Source organism: Acanthisitta chloris, unplaced genomic scaffold, assembly GCF_000695815.1.
Source record: "Acanthisitta chloris isolate BGI_N310 unplaced genomic scaffold, ASM69581v1 scaffold22249, whole genome shotgun sequence".
Lineage (NCBI taxonomy): Eukaryota > Metazoa > Chordata > Aves > Passeriformes > Acanthisittidae > Acanthisitta > Acanthisitta chloris.
The window spans coordinates 44,262-50,149 of NW_008692409.1; the positions used below are offsets into that span (position 1 = coordinate 44,262).

A 5,888-nucleotide genomic window follows, 5' to 3' on the forward strand; every position below is an offset into this window, starting at 1 on the left:
ATTTCCTGGAATGAACAAGGATGTATTAAATCAGTAGTGTTTCTTGTGGCCTCTTAGTATTCCTGTCTGCTCTGTCTTGCCTTTCTTCCTTTGTTTCCAATTGACTTTACCTTAATATTTCCTATGTTTGTCAGCATGGACCACAACTTTAACATTATTTAAGCCCAGGTTTTTAAATTTAACTGGATGCAGAGGCAATTAATGAGGCCATCTGTCTTGGGAGAGAGGGAGAGAGAGCACACAAAAGATTGTGTTCCTCAAAGCACTATTTTTTTGGCAAACAAGGAATCCTATTAGACTCTCAGAACATTTGCTCACTAATTTCACAAGTGCCCACTTGAATGCAGTAGCTGGAAGGCTCAGATGCATTTCCTGGAAGTACAGGAGGCTTAGGAATTCTTTCAAGGTATATTTTAGAGAAAATATTGACCTTTGGAGCACTAGGAGCAGAGAGACATCTAATTCCTGTCTGATAGTCCTCACACCTGTCTGCCCTGCAGTCTGCTGCTCATTGTACTTCTGTTCTTGTGTTTTATTCTTTATTTCATGTAGAATTCTGAGCTGGAAGTCCCAGTGCTGGGTTGGCTGAGGAGGGTGGGAAGGCAGAGCCAACCCAACTGTGTGGCTCTCTGTGTGGTCCATCCCGAGCAATGCATGGGGCTGAGCACGGTCAGGTACCCCAGGATCTGCCTCAGGTGCCCTGAGCTCCTGGCTGTGAGCACCCCAGCAGAGGGGCAGAGAAAGCTGGGACTCCACACAATTCCCTGTTTGCCTCAGGAATCTATTTCTATTTCAGTTCTAAGCATCTGTGTCTTGTTCCCAAGGGAAAGGGAGATGTTTTCAGTGTCTTGGGGCAAGAAGTAGGTGCATAGTTTGGACTGAATCACTTCTGATTTCCACTTGGTTTTCCAAGACTGATCATTCAGAGCAAGGCCTAAACCCCTCCAACTGAAGTCTTGCTCAGTGTTAACTGTGTGGCTCAGATCCAACCTGTCCAGGAGCTGCACCTAAACCAATCCATTTCATTGTGCCATAGAATCATCAAGTTTGGAGGTGACCTCTAAAATCATCAAGTCCAACCATTAACCTGTCACTGCTGTAACCCCTAAACCCTAAACCAGATCCTCCAGCCCCAGATCCAGACACCTCTTAAACACCTCCAGGAATGGTGACTCCACCACCTCCCTGGGCAATATCCCAGTGCCTGAACATCCTCACAGGGAAAACATTTCTCCTAATATCTCCTCTGACTCTGCCCTGGCTCAGCTCAAGGCCATTCCCTCTAGTCCTCTCCCTGCAGCCTTGGCAGGACAGACATCCCACACCTCTCCACAACCCCTGGCAGGAGTTGCAGAGAGCCATGAGGTCACCCCTGAGCCTCTTCTCAAGGCTAACCAAGCACAACTCCCTCAGTCATCCCCCATGTGCTCTAGCCCTTTGCTGCCCTTGCTGCCCTTGTCTGGACTCACTCCAGTGCCTCAATGGCCTTGAGTGGGACTCAATTAATAAACTTCCTTACATGTCTTGCTCTGTGGACAGATAATTTGGAGAAGTGAGGTCCTAAGTCACCTTTTCCATGGGGCTCATGGCTCACAGAGCCCCAACCTTTGGTGAGAGAATGTTGGATAAACTGCTCAGGTCGGACATGTTCACACACACCTCCAAAAGTCTCTCCAGGCAGAGCATAGTATTTTCTAGGTGTTATTTTCAAACTAGTGTTTTCAATTAACATCTCCCAGTCTTGCACTGAGCAGGACTGAGGTTAGGGCAGCTCTAGAGCCCTAAAGCTTGAGGTTTGGGCAGCAGTAGACCATGCCAGCAGCTGCCACGAGATGGCAGCCGGCTCAGAGCCTCTGGAGTCATCAATTCTCTTGAAAATCTTCAAAGTCATAAAAGCAGCTCCTTCTCCAACGCCCAAGTTGCATTAATATTTTAGTAATTGACATTTTTACAGTATCATTCAAGCACTTCTTTAGAAATAACATGTGCTCTATCCAGTAACACAGACGTCGATACAAGGCACAGGTAAACCAGTTGAACAGGGGAAGGAGAAGCTGTAATTTAGTAACTCTTTAAGAATTTATGTTTCCTTCCCTGCTCAAGTTTATGCGTTAAAGCTGAAGCATTTTTATGGAAGCTGTAAAGAATTCCAGTATAATTGTGGCTCTATTCACTTGAGATGTGTTTGCCATGAAGAAGCTCTTAAGCTGTGTGTGCTGAAGGGGAGTCTCCTGGCAGCACTTGGCAGCCTGGGTAACAGGGAGTCATTCCATGCTTCATCATATTTCCTTGGACAAACAGCCAAGAAGTCTTGAAGGATGTATTTCTTACTGGTTTTTTACTAGTGGTGGGATTCTGGAAAGTCCTAACCTGTGCTTTGCTTAGCTTGACCTAAACCCACTCTTAAATCTATCTGAAATCTTAACTTCTACCTGTTACGTTTGAGCTTTCATTTGTGGTTTGAAACTCAAATATCAGTGTTAGATCTCACAACTGAGCTCTGTTCTGCTTTCATTTCTGAACAGAAGTGTTCCCCCCCACATTTCAGGGGGAAATTCCTTGTGTTTTGCTAATTTGCCATGTAATCCTATCAGGATGTGAAACTGTAAATACTTGGATTGTGTACATACAGCCCTTACCTCGAGAGGAGGTTTACAGTAGATATTAAGAAGAAATTCCTCCCTGTGAGGTGCTGAGACACTGGCACAGGTTGCCCAGAGCAGCTGTGGCTGCTCCATCCCTGGGAGTGTTCCAGGCCAGGTTGGATGGGGCTTGGAGCAGCCTGGGCTGGTGGAAGGTGTCCCTGCAGGGGGTGGAACTGGATGACCTTTAAGGTCCTTCTTATCCAAACCATTCCAGGATTCTGTGATTGTCCCATCCTCAGAAAATGAGGATGGACTCAATAATAGATGTTTATTTATTTGTATGGTTATATCATTCCTTCTCTTTACTTAAACTTGGCCTTTGCCCAGGCCTTCTGACAGTTCCTGATGTACTCTAGGAGGTGATAATTCACCTGGTTATGACCTCCACAGACATTGATTTATAGACTATGGAAATATGTTCATAAAATAAACAAAAACCCAACGACAGAACAGCACAGCACAGATTTTCAAGGTATTCTAGAAGCTTTGGACCTCCAGTTTTATTACTTTAAGGGAAGACCCATTGCAATCCAGTAGATGTTACTATGGATGGACATAGTCCTTGTTCAGAGCTACTAAAGTGTTGCTTAATGTCTGACTGCTACAATTTTGCAAAGAGCATTTGTGACCTTCAGGACATAGAAAGGGACTTGGAAATTGTTCCATTGAAGAATTCATCTAACTGATTACTAAGGATCTGGCATTTGAACTAAGAAAAATGGGGAAAATAGAGCCTTTACCCAAGCCCTGTGTGTTTCCCCTTTCTGTAGCAGCACAAAGGGGATTTAAAGGACACTTCTAGGTTTCCATGGCAAAAGGGAATCCCCTGCTAGGAAAAAGCTGGAATCTTATGCCATCTGATCCTTCCTCCTTTCTCCCCACGTTAGGGATGTTCTGGGACACATCCAGGGCAGGAAGGGACATGGCCACAATATTGTATTCTCTGACAATCCTGAGCCAGGAAAACAATCCTTGGGGGTGATCCCAGCTGGCACACAAAAATGACCATTTGGCTGCTTTAAGTTGCAACAGGGGTGGTTCAGCCCCAGGCTCAGGCCCAGAATGATGAGAGGAGATGGACAGGTGGCTTCCAGCCATGTTTGCCTTCCTCCTCCTCCTCCTCATGCTGGTGGAGACCTGCACCTCGGATTTAACAATGCAAAATAGCCAAGGTCTTTACTATGTAGAGCAGAACTGTGGCTGAAGCTTAAGGAGATGTTCAGAGCTCTGATTCTGTACAGTGTTAAAGAGCAGGGAAGGGGATGGACACCTCTCTTCACCCACCCTGTAGATCCAAGCCCTTAATTTTGTAGGCACTGGCATGAGATGATGAAGCCACATCTGAAACAACTAGCTGATTCCCTCAGAAAGCAAACAGAAACTCCTTAAAATAGGATTTGGTCACTCATGTTTTCCAGCACAAAACTTGCCTTGTTAAAAGCTTTTTCTCCTCTTCCCTCCTCTTATAGCCGCATCCCTGGGCAGAGCTGAGACTGGAGCTATCCCCTGGAGCAGAGGATCCAGGAGCACTTCTGTCCTTCCCAGAGCAGTGACTGGGAACATGCCAGTAGGCACTGGAGCCAGACTGGCATGCTGGGGGGTTGTTTAGATGATGTGAAATGTAGATACAAGTAATTAATTGGTCTCTTCTCTACCTCTGAAATGAAAACAATGTCACTTGCACGTCCTTTAATTTGAGTTACTGACAACAAGGGATTTGTTGAGGAACTCTTGCATGATGTATGTATTACTCCATGCTTGGTATGGTTTGAATCCCTGTGAGGGTGTAATGGGTTTGTCTAGTGCTAAGGTTTGCCAGGTTGCTTTTATTTATGCTGTATCTGCTGTTAAATGCTCAACCCATTCCCTGCATAGTGCCAGAACACCTCTCTGGTACTTACCCTGATGCACTTCAGTCACAAGGACATCTTTGCTTAACCTTTTTTATGCTCCACCTACAGCCCAACTTGCCTCCTGCCTCTCTTTATGCAGTAGCAAAGCTTCCTGGAAGTGCAGGTGTGGATTCTGAGGTCAGTGATGCAGGTATCAGGGTCTGGATTAGGAACAAACAGTCCTCAGATATCCAAGATTTTTGACACAGAGTCATCAGGGCTGGAGACCTCTGAGATCACATCCAGCCATCAACCTGCCACAGTCCCTGGTCCCCTGTGTAGCTCTGCTCCTTCTAGGGGCAAAGTGTTAATTGAGAATCTAAAACTCAACTCAAACAAGATCGGAGACATATTGACACAGATTTGTTGGCAATATTTATCAAAATTAATGTAACAGTCCTGCAACATGAATAGTTTATTATTCAGCTCATTGAGAAGGTTAGCACATACTGAAACAGTACAAATGGACAGGAAAGCTCCTTCCTGTCTGGCAGAAGTGATGATAAACAATAAATTATTGAAGAAAATTAAGGATTCTAATTGGGGAACATTCCCCTATTACTAAGTAAAGCCAACCATTAGCATCCCATTTGCATTTTACACCGTGCAGCAGGAAATATTTCAGTTGACAAATAGGATATTTAATCCAGCAACAGATACTTGGCAGTTAGATATTAACAACTGTTACTGGGGTGATTTATTCCCCATTATACAAAGGGCATTACTATGTGCATATGATTCTGAAATTAACTCCAGTTTTCCAAGAGGCCTTGGCTGCCTGACCCCTTAATATCCTTATAATGATGCCATTTACCATTCAAGGGCTTAGTCTAGTTGTTCACTGTGAGATGTGTTCTAAGGAGTGCACTGTAGGGCAGACACTGGTGTGTAGGAACATTTCTCACTGGTATAGTAAGCACAAGCATTTTTTAAGTGAGAAAAACTCATGGGGAAAACTAAGCTCTGGTTATTGGGGTGGAGCCTCACAGAAGCGATCCATGGTACTTCCCTCAGCCTCATAAATCCTGCCTGGAAAATTCTTTCTGAACTTACAGAAGAGTTCTTCTTGTTGCTGGTGAAGTGACTGTCCCTGGAGGTGTTAAAGGCCAGACTGGATGTGGCACTTAGTGCTGTGGTGGTCATAGGCTGGACTTGATGATCTCAGAGGTCTTTTCCAGCCTTAATGATTCTGTGATTCTGTTCCTATTTGGAAGTGATTTATAGAATTATAGACTCTGGAATGGTTTGGGTTGGAAAGGACCTTAAATCTCATCTCATTCCCCCCCCTGCCCTGGGCAGGGACATCTCCCACCAGCCCAGGTTGCTCCAAGCCCCATCCAACCTGGCCTGG

The 5,888-nt window shown here is 45.0% G+C and overlaps 1 protein-coding gene across 1 annotated transcript in view; it reads left to right on the top strand.

Moving 5' to 3' along the window:
- Nucleotides 1–5,888, top strand: part of IQCH (IQ motif containing H) — a 57,331-nt gene that overhangs the window by 43,295 nt on the left and 8,148 nt on the right. The window lies entirely within an intron of this gene.